Genomic DNA, 21,380 nt, shown 5'->3' with positions numbered 1-21,380 from the left:
ACAAGCACTTCATTATTTATTGCTATATAACAGATTATCATCAAAACCTATTTCGTGAACACAAAAATATCATTTTTATTTTTCTCTCTTTCTCTGGGTAGGAATATGGAAGCAACCAGGCAGGTAGATTCCCTCCTAAGATTTTGGTCTTTTGTTAGGTATTGATGTTTGATAAGGATTGGGACACACCACAGCTTGTGGGACGTTTGCCTGGTTAGGCAAGGGACCTGCCCGTTCCTGGATGGTGGGGGAAGGGAGTGGTATCTGCCGCTTGGGTGAAAACCTGGTCCGGTGAAAATCCGGATCCCACTTCTGATACCAGATATTGATGTTTAATAAGGATCAGGAGACACAAATAGGCCGAAATGATGTTTGTTCAGGGAGAAATAACTTACAACATAGACAGATGAACACGAGCAGGTTCCTGGTCCCAAGGATGCCTCAGGATGTCCTGTCCCTGTGCTGTAAGCAAGAGAGCTCTCTGAGCCCCCTCCTCAGACTTTGTTCCCCCAGATCATGTCTGGCCCTGTTTCCACCCCCCAATGGGTGCGGACAAGGTGAATATCTCACTACAGTTAGGTTGCAATTAAGATGTCAGGCAGGGCTGAAGTCATTTTAAGTATTGCTGGAAGATCTGCTTATAAAGGTGGTTCATTCACATGGCTTGGTAACTTTAGTGTGGCTTTTGTCAGGAGGCTCAGTTCTTCAGATGGTCCTTTCTGAGGGTTATTAGACTATTCTTATAATAAGGGTTCTTATTTCCCCCAAGTGAGCAACTTAGGAGGATAGGGCAGAACCTCTGTCTTTTATGGCTTAGCCTTTGAAATTTACTCAGCCCTGTTCATGGTATGAAGAGAATATTCTAGTTTTCTCTTTTCTGTGTATTTTTTTTTCTTCATGTTTCCAATTCTCTGGGCATTGGCTGGGAGATACAGTTAAATTAATTCTGAAACCACCTAGAATTAGCTCATACTTCAGAGGTTTAGGACTCAATCTACAAGAGTACCTGCCCCCTTTTCAGGTGTTGACTATAAATCTTGGCCACCTATACTTATTAGATATGCATAGAGGCTTCCCTCTTCTTTTTCCTCAGGTTTAGTAATATGTTAGAACGGGCCATACTACTTAGGAAACCACTTTGCTCATGCTTATTGGTTTATCACAGAGGATGTTGTAATGATTATGGATGAATAGCTATATAAAGATACAGGGTAGGATCCAAAATAGACCAGAACACAGTATCTTCTATCCTATGGAATTAGTGTCATTTTCTCAGCACATTGATGCCTTTATATCCACTAAGCTCTCTCAACCCTGTAATTTTTCTTTTTTAAAAAATATTAAATGTGTGTGTGCACAAGGTAATGGTCAAAGCTCTTGCATGAATCTTATCCTCAAAACACACCAGAAAATAAAATAATAAATTAAAAGAAAATTGAACTGGTTTTTGAATGCTTTTGAATTAATATGCTCAGCTTAGTGCAAAATGATTACTTTTGTACTTTACATAGAGTCCATTAGAAAAGAGAGAGATAAAAGATGCGGGACTTGTTAAGATATTTTATATTGCAAAGTACACTGTTGATTAAGGTATCAAATACAGACCAGCCTGCCATAGTTGAAGCATGTTTTGGCCATAAGTTCACTCAGCCAAGATTTTGCTGTTCCTGTTAATAGGATTCTTAATCTCTAGAAAAGATAATTTATATGCTAGGGGAATCATTGACAAGTTTTTTCCAAATATAGTTGACTGTCTTGTTCTGGCTGCATTGTGTTTATAATTTTGTTCATACTCTGTCTCACACCCTTGTCTTTATTCTTAACTGCTGCTTCCTGCAGAAAGCCTTTACATTGTTTGATCCGCTTACATAATGCTTACTAAGTTACCTTCAAATAAGTTCTTGTTTTCAATTTTTTTTTTCAACTTTGAGTGATAGGTTAGAGCTTTTTGTGAGTTTGGATAAGCAGAAGTATCATGTACATACCTGTCTACAGATACTACTGAAGGGACCAGACCCTCTAGCCTCCTGGAACCTAGGTCCAAAATTGAGCACAAAGGAACTCCAGACCCCCAAGCTTCCTAGATACTTAGTTCCTAGAAACTGTGTTTGGCCACAAAGAAACTCCAGGAGAGACCAGAATCTCTCCATTAGTCTCCAGGATACTTATTTCCTGAAAAATGTTGGTATCTGTGTACAACAGGCCACCTGTACATAAAAAGACAAAGCCATAGAAACTATAGAATATTCCCTTTTTTCCTTCTATAGCCATCCAATAAGAATAGCTTCTAAATGAATATTTCATGCCAAAATAAGACTTTGAAAAATTTCCCTAAATGTCAATCAATCAAGAACTGACCCATACCTCTCCCACCTGCTAATGTAACCCTGTGGTTTTTGCCTTTAAAAATCCAGCAATAGACACTGTGTGGGGGTGGGGGCACCTTCTTTGGTGGCTGCTGCATCAGCTAACTAGATGGGGTCCCTGCCATAGTTGGATAGAGCAATAAACCTTGTGCATTTGCATCTGTGAGTCGGCTTGTTGGTGGTCTTTTTTGGGTCTCACGAACTTGGCACAATAAATACTAACTTATTTTGATAGATTTTGAGCAGTTCTATGTCAGATATTTTGGATCCTAAACATTTTTGTTATTTTAAAATTAGTGCCTATTATTTGTTCTTACTTTCTAATCTTTGCATTTGACTTTCTGTTCTCTAAGTTAGTCAAAGGCTAATTTTATTAGCCTTTCTGGAACTGTGAAGAATCTGATTTCTTTCATAGTTGGCAATAATTGTCTCCACATTTACTTTATAGAGTACTCTTTGGTGGAACACACAGGTGGAGAGGAAACACAGGATTCATTAAGATGGAGGGCGGGTGACTGACTGAGAATCTGGGGTAGAATTTGGTAGCGGTTCTTTTTATAATAGGAATAAATAATTGTCTGAGTAAAAATCAAATCGACAGTAGATGCTATAAGACTTTTTAGTGTAAATTTTATAGTAATTTATGTGGAATATCTGGTTTGCTACCTATACTATGTTTTTCTCCCATTCCTTAGTGACATGGCCTAGAGACAATAGTTTATAACAACAGTGAGCAAATAGTATTTACTGAAATAGATGTTTTCTTGGTGAAGGTAGTCAAGGATATATTATTCCACTGGAGTTTGGACTTGTCTTTCCTGTTTTAATAAAAAATTCAGTTCTTTAGCATAAATATATTATAAATATTTTAAGCAGATAAGCTTCTAGAACCACAGAATTCAAACTTGACTAAAACAAAATATAAAAGTCTCTTAATGTATACAAGCGGAATAATCATGATACTCAGGAGGAAAATGATCAGTTTCTCTGTGTTAAACAATATGTAAGTTGAAAAGTGATTTTGAACAGATGTTGTAAACAAAGGTGAAAAGGCAATAAAAAGTCATGGAAGGAGAGATGACTTAAGAGTTAAAACTCTAGTAGGTTTGTCTGTCGGTGGCAGGTATTCTAGTTCTTGAAGTAATGTCAAATTCCACACTGTCCTCGTTCACTCTTGAATTTCTGAATTTTTTATGTGTATATCACGGAGTGATTCTTTTGTAAAATGGGGCTGATTGTAATACTGAAGAGGAAAATGTTCATAGGAGCTTTTCCCAACCTAAACCTTTCTCCTTCAAGTCTCCTGTAATCCAATCCATAGGCCTTTTCCTGTTAGTGTTACTAACAAAGGAGAGCTCCAGGAACTTTGAAAATAGTAGGCACAGTGAAGTATTGATATGAGTATTTTACACTTAATTGGAACTCTTGAAAATTCAAACAGTTTTCACATGATAAAATTTAAACACTGATTTCTTTTGGGGATTTGTCAGGTTTGACCCTTAGATCCAACCCATTTACATGCAGGAAGGAAACTAATATTATTATAGTCCTCTTACATGTTAGTGTCTGTCTCTGTGAAACATTTTACTCAGAGTAAGCTTGTGAGGACCAAGTATATAAATGGTGGCCTGCAAGAAGCATGCGGAGACAAAATGGTCTTTCTAAAGAGCTCATAGTGGAGGGACACTGGGAAAATTGTTATTCTTATACTTCAAAGGCTTTTTGCCTTATAATGAAATAATTTTATAATAATTTTATTCCTTTGCTCTCCTCATGCTTAGTGAACCCATAATACTAGACTGATTTTTTTTTTTGCTAGATATATAAAAATGCCTTATTAGTAGAGATGGTCAGCAACCTCAACTTTTGTTTCTGAGTACATTTGGCTAGTTGATTGGTTGGCTTTTTAATTAGGCTAGCTAATGCCTAATTAGGACAGGAAAAAATTCTTGTGTTTGAGAATTAGCAGAGCAAGAATTAATGAATTTCTTATTATTGACACTTTGGGATATTTTCATTTAGATTATGGTTTAACAATCTTATTTTCCCAGAGTTACACATTATTTACTATTTGCTAATGCTATGCTGTGCTATTCAGTGGTTCCTTTCCCCACTGGTGATTACATAGAAGCACATTCCATGATTCATTGAGTGGGGCAGTGTAACATGGAGATTACCCTGTAAGGTAATTTACTGTTGGGTATAGGTGTATTCTGAATGGAGTTGGAGAGAAAAAAGAGGACCACAGCTGTTAAATCAACTCTTTTGGAATGACAAAAATAAAGAGGTTATATCTTAAATTGTGTTTTCTTTCTCTTACTAATTTTAAAATCATCACACAAAACAATGGGTTTCATATTAGTGTCTTGTTTGGTGTGCAGAAGCTTTTTAACTTGATGTAATCTCATTTGTCAATTCTTGGTGCTGTTGTAGAGGTCTTTCACCTTCTTGGTTATGTTTATTACTAGTTGTTTATTGTTTTTGAGACTTCTGTGAATGAGGTCTTTTTTTTTTTATTTTCTTTCTCAACATCATGTTCATTACTAATGTGTAAAATATAGTGTTTTTTTATACTGCTTCTTTGTTGAAACTGTTTATTAGGTCAGCATCTTCAATGTGTTTAAAATATAGGATTTTATCATCTGTAAATAGGAATAATCTGAGTTTTTCCTTTCCTCTTTGTGTGTCTCTTATTTTTCTTACCTTACCTCTCTGGATGAGATGTAAAGGCATTTTACTGAGTAAGTGTGGGGAGAGTGGATACCCTTGTTTTGGTCCTGATTTTAGAGGAAATACTTGTATTTCCCCTCTGATCCCCATTTGATATAATGTTGGCTGTATATACTCTTTATTGTGTATGTTCTTTCTATTCCTGATTTCTGTGGGTATTTTTATTATAAAAGGGTATTAAGTGCCTTTTCTTTATTGAGATGACCCATGTGATTTTTGTGAGCTGTATAAGACCTGTTTTATTGATTTATATATTTTGAACCATCCATACTCCTTGGCATGAAACCTTATATTTTGGTTGTGAGCTTAGCCTTTAACAGCTGAGTTATCCCTCCAGCTCAGGAATGAAACCTTCTTGATATTAGTAGAGAATTTTTAATTGTATTGTTGAATTCCTTTTATAAGTATTTTATCAAAAAATTTTATGCCTATATTCATTTAGAAAAATTTAGTCTGTGTTGGAGGCATAGAGATCCTGGTACTCACACAGAAGCACTAAGAGAACCAGGAATGAATGTTAATCATGCAGGGATGTCTCACAGTTACGGAGATAAAAATCAAATACCTGCATTCCATCCAGAAAGCTGAGAGTGGAGGTTGCTAACAACATGGTGACCTTTTTGCTCTCTGAAAGGACAGACCTCATCCATATTCACCAGAATGGTCATTCCAGATTCTTCCCTTTCTAGACTATTACCCTTCCTTAGGGGACATGTCACATGTACTCTATGGCCTGCTAACCTCTATGCTAAGAGACAACAATAGATTTTAGGCCTTTTAGCTATAGAATACACCCTGTGGTCACATGGGTAATCACACCGTAAGCTTTATTGTGCACCTAGAATTGACTGTTGCCTGGAAACGTTTTCCCATATTGTAATGTGTTTTAAATATGCTGACAATGAGCTTCCCAGCATTAGGCTTCCCAAAGCCTGTCTGTACCAGGCTTTCGTTCTTATCTCTTCCTGTAGTTTGCTTCCCTGTATGACACCTCAAGTCTGTAATTTTCTGTTTTTGTTTTTTCTTTCTCTGGTCTGGATGAGTGGTGCCATTCTTCATATATTTTATGGGACTGTTGAGGAGAATTTGATGTTAGTTCTTTGAAGGTCTGACTAGTTGACTATCCATCTAGTACTGGACTTTTCTTTTTGGGAGACTTTATCCATCTAATTGCTCATTACAGATTTATTTAAGTTGTTTACATATTCCTGGTTTAATTTTGATAGACCATACATTCTTTTTTTTCTAGATTTTACAGTTTTGGGAATATGTACAATTTTGAACTATTTCTTAAAGAACCTTAAGACTTAATTTCATCCTATAATATAGCTATATTCACTCTTGACTTTATTAATTTAGGTCTTTGTTGTTTGGGATAAAGGTTTGTAGATCTCAGATGTTGTAGTAAGTTATATTTCCATTTTTATTCTTTTTTTTTTAAAGATTTCCTCCCTGATTTTAATAGATTTATTGATCAGTCAGAACTGTATTATTCAATCTCCATATATTTATATAGCTTCTTTCTGATTTCTAGTTTTATTCCATTGTGATCTGATGACATAAGAAAATATGTATTTATTTGTTCAGAGATTTGTTTCATAGCCTAAGATATAGCCAGTTTTAGAGAAAGGTTAATGGGCTTCTGAGAAAAAAATATACCCTTTAATTGTTGGATAGATAGATTGTCTTATAGATGTCATGTAACACCATTGATCTCAAAACTCACCTTTCCCTCCAGCAGGGAGGTTCCAGGTATGCATCGTCATGCTTAGCTTTTTATATGGATGCTGGAGATCCAAGCTCAGATCATTATGCTCATTATGCTTGCATAACAAATACTTAGCCACCAAGCTATCTTTCCAGCCTCTTTATTTCTTTTGACTAGTTTTGAGGTGATCTTTGTCAGTTATGAGGATGGTTATCCTTGCATGTTGTCAGCTTCCATTATCTTGATATATTGATATCTGTTCTTCTACTGTCATTCTGTATTTCTTTGCCAGTGAATTATGATTATTGTAGACAATAAGCAAATATTTTAAAATAATTTATTTTTAATTATTTGATTAATTATTAGAGAGAGAGAGAGAGAGAGTGTGTGCATGCGCATGCTTGCATGCATGTGACACATACCAGTGGCAGAAAGAGGACAATATGTGGGAATTGGTTCTCTTCCCTCTCCCATATGAGTCCTGGATATCAAACTCAGGTTATCAGGCTCAGTGGCAAGAACCTTTACCCACTGAGACATCTTGTTGGCCTGCAATTTGTTTTTAATCCAGTGAGCTAATCTATTTCTTTTGATTGCAGAAACGAGCACCACTTACTTACTAAGGGTTATTATTGATAGATGTTTATCAGTTCCTTCAGTTTTTTCCTACTTAGTTTTGTGGTGATATTTTATGATTTAACAAATAAAGCTTGCCTAAAGATCAGAAAAGCAAAGCAGCCAACCATTAGAGAGTTCTTATCTCTACCAAAGTGATCCTGTCCTCAGTGTGACCATAGAGTGAATACACAGCACTCCTGTCTCCACCTGCCTTAATATTCCCCTCAAGGGCCAGAATTAAAGGTATGTACTACCACTGCCCACCTACTATGGCTGACTAGTGTGGCTGCTGGAATTAGAGGTGTGTGCCATCACTGCCCTGCCTCTACAGCTGACTTGTGTGGCTGACTTTGTACTCTGAACTTCAGGTAGGCTTTTTTTTTTTTTTTTTTTTAGATCATAAACAAAATATCACCACATAATTTGAGTACTTTTTTGTTCTTCTTTCCTATTTATATAAGTGTTTTGATATGGTGAGTTGGGCACTATTCATTTCTAGTTCTCATTTGCTATGCTATTTTTCTCATTATGTTTTTATTTCCTGACATCTTTGTTTGGGAATTGCTGCCTTCTCTGTGTGTAGAATTCTTGTACATATTTTCTTTGCTGGTGACTTAGTGGTTTTAATTTGCTTTAGTTTGAGGTTTTCTCAGCTGATCTTTATTTGTCCATTAATTTTAAAGGAGACCTTGGCTAGATATAGTAGTCTTGGTCAGCAGTTTACTTTCAAAGCTGAAATATACAAAAAAAGATAATCTTTCCTGGCTTTTACAATATCTGTTGAAAAGATGATGTTATCCTCATGAGTGTGCCTTCATAAATGAGTTTATATTTTTCTGTTTCAGCTTTTCATGTTGTTTATTTGCTCTTTATGCCTAGGATTTTAAGTATAGTGTGTTGTGGAGACATTCTTTAGTTCTAGTGACATCTCTTGAGGGTTATACAGCTTCTTGTGCTTGGATGGCCATTTCTTTCCATAGACTTGGGGAAAATTCTGTTAAAATCTCACTGAAGAGATTTTTAAAACAATACCTTTAGTTTTTATTTTAACTCTTACTGTAATTCCATAGATTCTTAGATGAAGGTTGCTCTGTCATTTTTTGTTTTTTTGTTTTTTTTTTTTTTTTCAGTTACACATTTGAATGTTTTGGTGTATGTTCTTTTTAATTGCCTTTGGATTACTTTATTTTGAGGATTTTGATTTCTTTTTGTGGCATCATTTTGCTTTGTTTTTCCGTGTTTCTCTGTTGGAATTTTCACATCTGTCGGGGTGGGAATGCCCAGGTTTTATTCTGATGGTATTCTTACTGAGCAGATATCTCTTGGGGGGCTTAGTCCTTTGTACCACTCACACACAGATGAGAAAATACTTTGTAAAAGCAGTACCGTCAAACCAAAACAGATACACAAAATACATTTGAAGTATGACCACAGAAAAAAAGAAAAACAAAAGGAAACCCCAGCAAAAGTCCTGTAGAGTAAGGCAGGCTGTTGATGATTAAATAAAACAATGAATAATATAAAGGACAGGGTTAGAGAAAAAGACACAGCAGGATCACACAAGAGAAAAGGAAAAATAAATAATTGAAGATAAGAGTGTTTCTAAGTAGTAGTTTTAAAAAGCATGTGTTAGGTGGTCAGGGACAGTGGTACACAGTCATCCAGTACTGGAGTACTTCCTTTTTGTATCTCTTATTATGGGAGTCTAGTCTAACAGATAGGTGGAGGAAATTGTTGGGTGAGATTGGAATCTCTTCTCTTTCATCTATTGAGGTTTATGCTGGTCTTGGGACCAATAAAGGGCCATTTATTCTGCAGAGCAGTATTCATTGTAGGAGCCTGTCTTTTTACTGTGCCAAGAGCTGCTTGCCTTATCTTGCCTTGAAGCTTGTAGGCTATACTCTTCCTCACTGCAGATGTTCCCTTGTTTGTACATTTTGGGGTGGTTAATGCTGAAACAAATCCTCTAGTGCACTGGAGAGTGTGTGAAGCCAGCAGAGATCTTAAACACCTGTATTGGATGCCTGACTTCACAGCTTTCAGATCACACCCAACATTAAATGCTTTGAGGGAAGAGACAGCAGATATCAAGCTCTCTGCTGGATATGAACTCCAGAGTTCTTAGTCCTGCTGGCAAGTAATGTTACTTGACAGAGAAGCAGCTGTCCTGGCTGCTAGTTTTTAGTTGAAGTAGTTTACTCTGCCTTGCCTCTCACTGCTGGAGACTCTTGTATGAGGCCTGAACTCAGTGTGAGGCTACTGGCCCTCCTCCTCTTCAGGACTGACTCCCATCCATATAACCAAAGCAAGAAGTGGCAGGCTTCTTGTCTAGTGATCTGTTAATGTTTTCAGTTCCCCGAGATAGCCTAGTCTCAAACAGTAGATTCTGAAGCTTGGTGACACTGGCTACAGCTCTCTGAGACACCTGGAGTAATAAAATGGATTGTTTTTTCAGTGCTGACCTGCTATACTGATTACATTGTTACATCAAGTTCCCCACTGGGATTTAAGCCTTGTGAGAAATGTGGCCTTAATTTAAGGACAGGGTTGCCAGTCTCCCTCATTTAGGTAGTCACTTGTAGGCATCTTCTTTCTATTTTGTTATATTACTCTGAACTTAATGTTTTTGATCTTCAGAAATTTTATAGTCTGTGTTTATATTACATTAGCACATAGTATATTTCACTCACTATGTTAGGGTTGAACACTCACTATTTTTCTTCAAATCATATATTACCATGCTTATTTCATTATTCCTAATACATTATAGGTTTCTCTTTAAAAATATTCTCCATATTTTTTTAACATGCCAGCTCTTATATGTCACTGGTCTTTAGAATCATGCAGACCTAATTTTTGCTTTCTTTAAAGCACTTAGTGATAAGTGATGCATTGTAGTTTCGGGAGAGGGCAGTACTAGAACTAGACAGTAGATTGTGTTGCAGTTTTCTAATTGTTACATAAATGGTTTTCTTCTTTTTGGAAGAATTGAAAGACCTAAAGAAAAACTATCTAGGTTATTAACTGAAAATGAAGTTAGAGAAGAGTTATGTGGAAGAAAACATATGCTTTGTCATATTATTTTCTGGGCCAATTTGATTGTAAGGATTTTTTTGGCTAGTTATAAAGAGCCTAACATAATTCAACTTTCCTAAATATACCTGTGTCTGCTTTTCATAGACATGCATATTTTCATATACATTGTGGATGCTAAAGCAGTTTTATTTGAAAAACTCTGAGTTTGTGTGAAGGAAATTTCTAAAATAGTTTATTGATTTCCAGAGTCTGAGGAGAAAAACAAATGGGAATGACTAATAAAGAATGCAGTGTATATTTTTGAGATGATGAAAAGTTCTGAAATTAATGGTGGTAATTGCACACCTTTGGGAATAAATTAAAAAGTCATGTATTCTTTAAAGTGATATTTGAGAAATGTAAATAGGTTCTGAACTTAAAACAGTGATTTGGAACTTAACCCAAAAGAACTATTTATAGTAGACTTAATAGAAACAGTTCTGTATGAAGATACAAACTGACATTCTACTCTACAGTTGGGATTGGAAACATAGTAATATTTAAGTAGAAACTGCAAGGATGATTTGGGGTAACTCAGGTGAAATAACTAGTACCAATGAAAATGAGGAAATAGGGAAGAATGTGTCAATTACACTTACCATCTAAAATGCAATTTCAGCTCTGACAGTACTCCTTTTGTCATTATATTAGGTGTAAAATCTTTGTTTAGGTAATCTCTCCTATAGGCCAGTGGTTCTTTTTTTTTCATTTATACAAAGTATTTATTATTATTTATAAGGAGTAGGTTTTTCCTCCCGCTGCACCTTCCCCCCCCCCCCCGCCAGCTCCAAATAATACACAGAGACTCTGTATTTGATACAGTGCTGTTGGCCCGGTTACTTGTTTCTTATCTGCTAGCTCTGTCTTAATTATTAACCCATTTCTTTGTATTTCCACGTGGTCTTACCAGGGAGAGGTGGCTGGTGGTTCTGCCTTCTCCAGACTCTCCATCTTGACTCCTCCTTCCTATTTCCTCTTTTCTCCTTGTCTCCTAGTCCCTCATATCTTCCTTTTCTATTGGCCAACAGTGCTTTATTCATTAACCAGTATGAGAAACATATATACATAATGGCATCTCCCATCATCTCCTCTTTTCTGTCTAAATAAAAAGAAGGGTTTTAACCTTAACATAGCAAAATATATAACACAACAGTTATCAAGTAAGTATCACAGTTAACAATATTTAGTCCATTAACATTTAGCAAGATTAAAAGAAACTATCATCTATCCTATATTTGCGAGTCTAAAGTCCTATATGTATCTTATCTTTAAGCCTAACTAAGGAAAACTATAACCATAACTATCTGTCTTCAACTTCATCAAAGACCACAGAAAGATAGTATTTAAACTCTAGAAATGACAGAGACATCTTGCCTTGTCAGTCACCTGAAGTTTTTCTATAATTTTCCATCTTCAGCCCATAGGCCATAGTGTGTCTGGCGACTCTTCAGCAAAGCAGGAAACTTTAAACTGTCTTCTTGTATTGGCAGTTTGTCAGTCACTTTTCTCTGTGTCCTGCAGACTGTCTGGCAGACTCTTCCATGAAGCAGGAACTCTGTAGCAATGTCCATCTTGAATCAGCAGTCACTTTTCTGTGGGTCCTGCATGTTCATTTTATACAGCATAAAGTCAAACAGTCCAGACAAGAGCAGTTTCTTCGATGTCCATCTTCCTTTCTGAGATAGGTGGTGTTGCTAGGAGCAGTTATGTCTCACTGTCAAGAAAAACCCTAAACCATTTTAAATGCCATATTCTGTAGGTCTTTGAAATGTTTGAAGAATGCCTATCTATCTCAAATACATCTCTGCATAACTAGAAAACCTAATACTATAAATTTTGACTATTATAGGTAACTATCTATAATTTGTACTACATTAAACATTACATTTCTAAATGAGCTATATAAGCACAATACCTAAACAAGAGAAGAAATATACATATCACAAAATTGACCTTAAATTGTATCAATAAATGAAAATCCATTCCAAAACAAAGTAATCATATCTATACCATAATCCCTTTTTTTACCTTTAAAAAGATATTTGTTGTGGTCATTAATCATTTATAACCAAGCCCACTTAAATGAAAACAAACATTTATAAACAATATTTGGGAATTTGGGCGTTGTTCTTTCCAAATTACTTCCTGCTGATAGGGGGCGCTTTCATGGGGGATTTGAAGAAGATTCAGAAATCCTGGCTGTAGTCTGCAAGGCTGCTTTGTCCAGCTGTTTTGAATGTAGGATCACCTGGTACTCTGTTTCAGGTGATCAGGCTTATTAAACCATATTAGTCTGGAAGGAATCCACATCTTTTCATTTTCTGTGGAAACAAAAATAGAAATCCTATTCCCCAGTAACTTGTTCTTGAACTTAAATTTTGGAGTCAAAGCATTTTTAAAATATATGAATTGAATTAATTCAGTAGCATTTGTTTTAATGGTTGTTGTTTCCTCAGCAGTCAAACAATACAAAGACAATATAATACCATACAGTAACCAGATTCTCTCTGAGCTTTTCATCTTTATGTGGCTTTATTATTACTGTTTCTTTTACTTTTTATTTTTTCATTTTTTGAGACAGGGTTTCTCTGTGTAACTCTTATCTGTCCTGGAATTCACTCTGCATACCAGGTTTACTTTGTAAATCACAGAGATCTGTTTGCCTCTGTCTCCTGAGTGCTGGGATTAAAGGCGTGTGCCACAACACCCAACTCCTCACTGTATTTTTAAAACCATTTTATTCCTTTTCTCTCCCAAGCCTACATATATTTTAGAACATACTATAAATCTTTAGAGGTGTTTCTTAATATGAATCTGTCTTTAATGTAAATCTTTATCTTTTTGTAGCAATGAGTCTTTTATCAGGTAAACAACAACATTGCAAAAATGAAAGTCATAGCTGTGTCAGCCGCGGTTTATTAAAGATGGCGGCGGCTATTTAACTGCCAGCACTGTGGTCATTGCCTTGGTCTGCACTGCCATCCAGCAAGCATGCTGCCGGCTTGGAGATGTGGTCACTGCCATTGCCATCTCTCATACACAGCAATAAATTGTTAGCAGAGTTATTTAAAAGCCTTCCAGTTTTTTGCCACTTATGCTGAGTCAGGAATCTTCCCTTAATGGAGCCTCGCAATTATCTGCTTGTCTCTCGCAAAGGAGAGAAATGCTGCTACCAAGAAACCTTGCTTGTCTCTGTTCTTTTGTTTCTAAAACCCCCTTTAAAAGCTTTTGTTAAATTTTAAGTGGAAGTTCTTACTAGCCACGTGGGCGCCATATGTAAGGAGTAGGTTTTTCCTCCCGCCACTGGTCTTGTCCCGCTGCTGCGCCAGGCCCAAATAATACACAGAGACTCTGTATTTGATACAATGCTGTTGGCCCGGTTACTTGTTTCTTATCTGCTAGCTCTGTCTTAATTATTAACCCATTTCTATGTATTTCCACATGGTCTTACCAGGGAGAGGCGGGGGGGGGGGGGGGGGGAGGCGGCTGGCAGTTCTGCCTTCTCCAGACTCTCCATCTTAACTCCTCCTTCCTACTTCCTCTTTCCTCCTTGTCTCCTAGTCCCTCCTATCTTTCTTTCCTATTGGCCAACAGTGCTTTATTCATTAACCAGTATGAGAAACATATATACATAATGGCATCTCCCATCAATTATTATTTAATATTTTCTTATTTTACATATCGATCCCAGTTCCCTCTCCCTCCCATTATCTTATGTCCCCCCACAACCTCCCTCCATCCCATCCCCCATCCACTCCCCAGGGAGGGTGAGTCCTTCTGTGAGGGATCATCCAAGTCTGTCAAGTCATTTGGGGTAGGGCGTAGGCCCTCCCCTGTGTCTCTAGACTAAAGGAGTGTCTCACCATAGGGAATGTGCTCCCAAAGTCCATTGGTGCACTAGGGATACATCTTGGTTCCACTGTCAGAGGTCCCATAGACTGCCCAGATCTCCTAACTGAGACCCACCCTTCAGGGGGTCTGGGTCTGTACAATGCTGGTTTTCCAGCTATCAGACTGGGGTCCATGAGCTCCCTCTTCTTCAGGTCAGCTCCCTTCCTTCCCCTTTCCTGGGGGAACCATGTATGTCTCTCTTAGGGTCCTCGTTTCCTAACTTCTCTGGCTGTGTGGATTGTAGGCTGGTAATGACAGGAATAAAACTTAATTACATCAAAGAAAGAAATGGGGAAGAAAAAAATTTCTCTTCCACTAATAAAATAAACAGTATTCTTCAAAATATTTTAGTAATAATTTTGAATTGATTGACTACTCAGCAATTGAGCTATCCACTAAACTGAGTGTCAAGTTTTCAGTCAAGATTACTAATTTGCTTTCTATTTTCCTGTCATTTTCTACCAACAGCATGAATGAACTTGCAGTGTATTCATTTAACTGATCCTTTCACTGATATTGCTGAAGACCATCAGAAAACACAGATAATTACATTATGATTTATAATGTAGCAAAATTACAGTTATGAAGAAGCAATAAAACCAATTTTGTGGTCAAGTCACCACAACATATGGAATCCTATAAAAGGGTCACATTAGAAAGGTTGAGAACCACTGCTGTAGACTGTCAAATGAAAATGTTTATTATAAGAATATACCTTAATCTTTCTGGGAAAAAGATCTTTTATATTTCATGGTTAGATTATGATTATTTTTTATATTTCAGAGTATGGTATTGTATAATTTAAATATTTTGTGAAACCAGAATTAAATCCTAACAATTGCTCATGAGACCTTTTTTTTTTTCCTCTGTTTATATATTTTATGAGTCAAGTTTTGAATTTCTTACTATGTAGATATTCTTGTGTTGATTCATTTTGACAGTTAATAATCATATAAACTTATAAGGCATTTTCGGTTGTATCTGCTGTCAGGTTGAAAGCCCATTTATTAAGATGTTCAAGGGGTTGGAACTATGGCTTAGTAGTTGAGATACTCACTGCTCTTTTGAATCTCCTAAGTTCACTTCCAGCACCCACATAGCAGCTTACAACTGTCTAATGCTGTCTTTTGGTATGCTGATGTCCATGCAGACAAAGTACTCATATCCATAAAATACATGAATAAATAAAATAAAATAAAATGCTGTTTATAAAAATTTAGGAAAAAATAAAAATAGCAAAAATACCACATTATAGCTTTTGACTAGAGAGATTGTAAAATTTGGCAGTCATATTTACAAATTTCAATAAATTGCCACTTTGGCTGTTGAACAAGTAAAGTAAGTACTGAAGAGAGAAGGATATTAGAACTGACACCTATGCAGTAATTACCAGCCTAAACATTTATTTCAGTTCATGCTTATTCTTATTTTATCTATAATTTATTATGACTTTGTTCTTTCTTTTTTTTTAAGATTACACTAATTTGCATGGGACATTTATACTTAAAATTTATATTTTTAAATGAGTAATATTTTGCTCATTAACAAAATACAACAGAAAGAATTTCATACATTTCATGTCCATCTCCTTCAACTCATTAGGATATAATTTCTTTTTTTTAATATTTCTTTTTTTATTTATTTGTTTTATATAACCAAGTCCATTTGAATGAAAACAAACATTTATAGACAATATTTGGGAATTTGGGCATCGTTCTTTCCAAACTGCTTCCTGCTGGTAAGGGGCGCTGTCATAGGGGATTCTAAAGAAGATGCAGAAATCCTGGCTGTAGTCTGTAAGGCTGCTTTGTCCAGCTGTTTTTAATGTAGGATCACTTGGTACTTTGTTTCAGGCGGTCTGGCTTGATCAAACCACATTATGACTTTGTTCTTTCACTTATTGTATATTTCATGGAAATTTTATTTCTCTTTAAATAACAAGAATTCTTTTAAAATATGCTACATTGGTCACTTTTTAAATCTTGTACTTTTTAAATGAAGCATTAAAAACTATTACTAAAAGTGAAGCTGATAGCTTAGGCTTGTTTCTAACTAGCTCTTACAACTTAAATTAACCCATTTCTATTCATCTATGTGTTGCCACTTGACTTATGGCTTTTACCTCTCCTTCTGCTTGTCTGTTCCCTTTGAGTCCACTGGCGACTCTGCCTTTCTTCTTCCTAGGGTTTTCTCTGCCCAGAAAGCCCTGCCTTGCTACTGGCCTTTCAGCTTTTTACTAAAGCAGTCAGAGTGACACATCCTCACAGTGTACAAAAAAGATTGTTCTATAACACTTGATTTTTTTTTTTTTTATGTTCCGGTTACCTGTTTCCTATTGAAGTATATACCTAATTTGATTTCCCTGAAGTTTACTTTCCAGATACATCTCTTTATTAGAGTGCTATTTTGTCTGATGTTTCTAATGTTATTTTTAAAATTTGAATTTGAAAAATTTATTTACTATATATTAATGTGTATGTATATTGAAATGTGCTTGTGAAGAACACAGGACAACTAGTGGGAATAGGCTTCCACCATGTGGATCCTGAGGGGTGGAATTTAGCCTGTCAAACTTGGTTTAGGTGTAGTTATCTACTCTGACAGCTTGCTAGTCTTCTAAGGGTATTTTCCATTAAAATAATATTATAAGTCAGGGGTGCCCATAACTGGGTAGCTACAAAGAGGAAGAATGAGAGTTACCAGCAGGGAATTATTGACTAGTCACAAGGTTGCCTTCATTCTGATTAATTTGAACATTTACTTCAGTTAGAGTAGTAAAATTTAATTCTAAACTTTGTAGAAGTTATTTTTAGATATTATTTTACTACTTTAAGTGGTTGAAAAGAACATTGACTTATGTTCTGTGTGACCTCATAGAAGCTAGGGAAGATTTTGTTGTTTATCATCTTCAATGTAAAGGAATCAGTGGGTATTACCAATTAGCACTATATATTCTATACAATTTATTACTTACTGTAAGTGCAGGGCTTGTGCAACTTGCTCATTGCTCATATTTGCTGACAAAGAAAATTGTTTACCTGAAAATCCAGCAAACAGTGAGAATGTGATTAGAATTGCACAATTTACTTATTTTCAGAACGAACACATAAGAAACAAGGTATTTTAAGTACATTGATGGAAATAAAAGCTAGTGTACATGGTTGAAGGTAGGCTAACTTTGGTTTAAGATTAAACAGGGTGGAGTGTTTTTTAGTTTGATGGTTAGTGGGTATTTATGAGAATATTTTTCTTTGTCACTTTCAGTTCTTCCTATCAATGTTAGTTTATTTATTTCACATACCTTGTAGATATTATAGGATTTTTAAATATGAATTTTATAATCATTGAGTTCATTATTACTAGAAGCCACCAATTTTTAAAATCTTCTTTTTGTTTTGTTTATAGAGAACATGAACATTGCTGGTTATTTTCTTGTCTACTACAGCTGTAAAATGATGGTTTTTAAACGTTAGTTTTATTTTGTAAAATTACCAAGCAAATATGTGCCAAGAATAAATAAAAGTATAAATGAATTTACATTATTCAAAATTCTAGAATTAGACATCTGTCTAATGAATGCTGTTCTAAATGTTGCTAAATGATTAATAGTAATTAAAAGGTTAAATACAAGCTGAAGAAAGCTTTGAATTTTGAAATGTTTGCAACAGCTAGTAATCTGACTGATGCAGACGTTTTTGTCAAAGTTGAAAAAGTTAGAACTAATTAATTTCTTGGGAGACATATGATGAAATTGTAGGTGTGATAACATATTTGAGTAACATATGGTGGTTATGGGGCACCTTTCTAATGACTGAACAACCAGTTAAATATAGACTCTTCTGTTTCTTTTCTTTCATTTCCATTCTTTGTTACTGTGTATGTTTGAACTTATTTTGTTCTAGAGGTCAGTACTCAGGATTTATGAATTTGTATTTGAAATGTTAATATGAATGAGCATATAGTCTTTTAAATGGGCATACATTTTAATCAATTTTCTTAAAAGTTATAGCCATTTACCCTAGCATATGTACGTATTTTAATTAATGCTATTATATAAATCATGTGGTTGGAAAAACTATACTGACAGTCCATACTGCTTGATCACCTTTGATTGAGGACCAAAAATGTTACCATTGATAGACAGCATAGATATAGTTCTCTTTCTTAAGTTAGCTATTTGCCTCTTGAGTATAGTAATTTCATTTTTATAACCTTTAAGCAACAATATAAGGTTCTTGAATATTGTTTGATAAATAAGATTTGGGTATTGAAGTTGCCTTTTTGACATTTGTTTATTGAAATGCCAATCTATTATGTTTATATTTTGATGATTTTTGAAATAAGACTTTCACAGTTAGAGTGGACACAACATAGTGACACATAGCTTATATTTTTATTTTTTAAAGGTTGTATTCTTATCCAAATACTATGTTTGTAAAATGGCATATGTGTGACTTTTCTATTATTCAATTATCAGTGAAATAACAGGAGTATAAGAAGTTTGGATGTGAGAGTATCAAAGGTTGTTCCTGTTAGTTTAATATTCTGCTGTGTATGTTTAATGAAATGAAAAATGAAGGGAAGGTTATACTTTTCTAAGTTTGAGTAGTATTTGTGTATAAAATAAAAGTAAGTGGAAATGAAATATAATTTTGAACTTTAAAGAAAGGTGTGATGGGTAAATTCTAGAATTGTTTAACAAGTAAATAATAATTCTAGTTTTTGCTCAGACACATTGATCAACTACTAAAGCATTTTAAAAGTTATTTAAAATATTTGCATATAGTTAGGAAATTCTAATCAAGTTTAGAAGTGCTCCAAATTGGTCTACTTGTCCTTGTATAACCACAATTGTTTTTATTTAAATTGAATATCCTATAAAGAATTTTTGGTATGAACATCTGTTGTATGGATCCTTATTCCAAGCTGGCTGCAAGATTTTTCGTCAGTTGACATGATTTTAGTCAATGAGGGGCAGGTGAAATATTTTATACTGAGCATAGCATAGTGTCAACTCAGGTCTTCAGGTAGCAACATGGTGAACTTTCAGATGAGTCACAGTAAAATATTAGCATTAGTCACTTATGATACAATTTGTAAAATTTGGATTGTCACTTAATATCTGTGAACCTTTAGTTTTAAATATAACAGAATTCTCTGAAGTAATGGATTACCAGTTCAAAAAATAACTTTGGAAGCTATTCTTAAGCTCTAAATTTGAAATATTTTAAAATTGATGATATCAATGAACTTAAGAAACAAAAATCTTGGACAGGCATATTTACTTTGTAAAACTTAAGAGTCTCAGTAGAGCAAAATCATTAGAACTTAATTAATTTTCATTATCAAATTATAAGTTGGGTCATTTTTTTCTTGGAGTAGTAAGTACAAAATGTGTATGGTTTAATTTTGAGTTGGTTTTATATTAGAGTCTACTGGAGATTTTTTTTTGCTTTTTATAAGTTAATGAAGTATTTTCTACTCTGTTAAGTCTGGCTTATGTCATAAGTTAGTAAATGACTGACATCAGATCTGTAACCAACATTAAAATTATCACTGTAAAATACTTGTCCTTAATGCCCCAAAGCTAAGGTTTTTTTTCTGGAATTGTTTCTGAAATAGTGAATAATTGATTTTGGAATATTTAAAAGATTGTATATCAATCTTTACCTTTCTTGCATGATTTACATTGCCAGATGGGCCAAGGGCAGTGCTCTCACATTTTCTGAAATTCCTTTAAGTCTTGTAGGAACTTATGTCTGAATACAGGGTTTGAAAATAAAAAGTGTTTGAAAGAAAGTATACTTGATTATCTTACTAATAACATGGAGAAGTCCATTACCCATTGGACATGACACACCCTGTAACTCTGAAACAGTTTGTTGGATGCTTTTATAGCCATTTATAGAGGGAAGATCATTGCTTGTATATCAGTCAGGTATAAAAGGTAATTCTGACATCCTTCTTCTAACTACCTTGCAATACAATTGCATGTATATTAGTTTGGTCAGATCATTACAAATGATTCAGTAAATTTGTTCGAGGCCAGCCTGGTCTACAGAGTGAGTTCCAGGACAAGCTCCAAAGCTACACAGAGAAACCCTGTCTTGACCATAACCCCCCAAAAAATTTAGTAAATTCACTATTTGTGATTTTAATATTTATGGTTGACATGAAAACATTTAATAACAGATGAGCCACAGTCTAATCTGCAAATAATTATTTTCCCCCTGTAGGAATGAAAGATTAATTTTAATAAACAATATTGTAGCTGTATCCATTTCACATGATTTAAATATATGCCAAAGTGTCTCAAAATTCAGATTTGTTGTGAAGATACTAAACTTCAGAATATTTTAGAGTACTCTTCAGAAATACAAGAGTGACTAAATGATTTTTTTTCTTTTATAGTTGCCAGTTATTCTGAAAAAAACAAAATTAAAGTTGACTTTAAGAAAATTTCTCAGTCATAATTTCTAGTCCTGCTTTCTTAAGGGATCTGGGATTTTTGCAAAAGTCAGTAGTTGAATTAACTGGAGAGACTCCAGGATAAAGAAACTAAAATTTTCTTGACTTGCTTTGAGGAACGAACACTTACTACTTTCTTAAAATGCCTTCATAATGTATTCCTTTAAGTATGTTTCTGTTGTTTTCCTAAGGAAATTTAATATCTTTAAGCTAATGGATACCTCTTCCTAGCTAGCACTTAGTTTTTAATTGTATATCAGGCAAAGGTATGTGCTTTGCATAGCATTGTATTTAAAGTGGGGTCATAGAGTATTTTTCTTTTTGTTACTTGTCTTGTGTTTTCAGGGTTTATCCAAGTTGTAGTGTGTATGTTAGAAGTTCCCTTTTATGGCTGCATAGTTGTATATGTATTTACTACTACTACTACTATTACTATTATTATACTATCAGCATTAAGTCACTGATATTTTGGATTTGTATGAAAAGTTATTTCTTTACTTTGTATATTTGAATATTATTTTCAA

General features: G+C 34.8%; 1 protein-coding gene across 2 annotated transcripts in view; it reads left to right on the top strand.

Annotated features, from left to right (window-relative positions):
- Positions 1–21,380, top strand: part of Akt3 (AKT serine/threonine kinase 3) — a 218,029-nt gene that overhangs the window by 29,231 nt on the left and 167,418 nt on the right. The window contains exon 1 of one of the 2 annotated variants that reach the window (XM_051186383.1): positions 2,857–2,877. The exons of the other annotated variant lie outside the window; for it this stretch is intronic. The gene's annotated coding sequence lies outside the window, so the exon portion shown is untranslated. Of the gene's footprint in view, positions 1–2,856; positions 2,878–21,380 lie in introns of those variants that run through there. 2 annotated transcript variants of the gene reach the window in all.

The sequence above is a fragment of the Phodopus roborovskii genome, unplaced genomic scaffold (assembly GCF_943737965.1).
Source record: "Phodopus roborovskii unplaced genomic scaffold, PHOROB, whole genome shotgun sequence".
Classification (NCBI taxonomy): Eukaryota; Metazoa; Chordata; class Mammalia; order Rodentia; family Cricetidae; genus Phodopus; species Phodopus roborovskii.
Note: the sequence above shows the minus strand (reverse complement) of the source record. Positions and strands in the feature narration are given on the sequence as shown.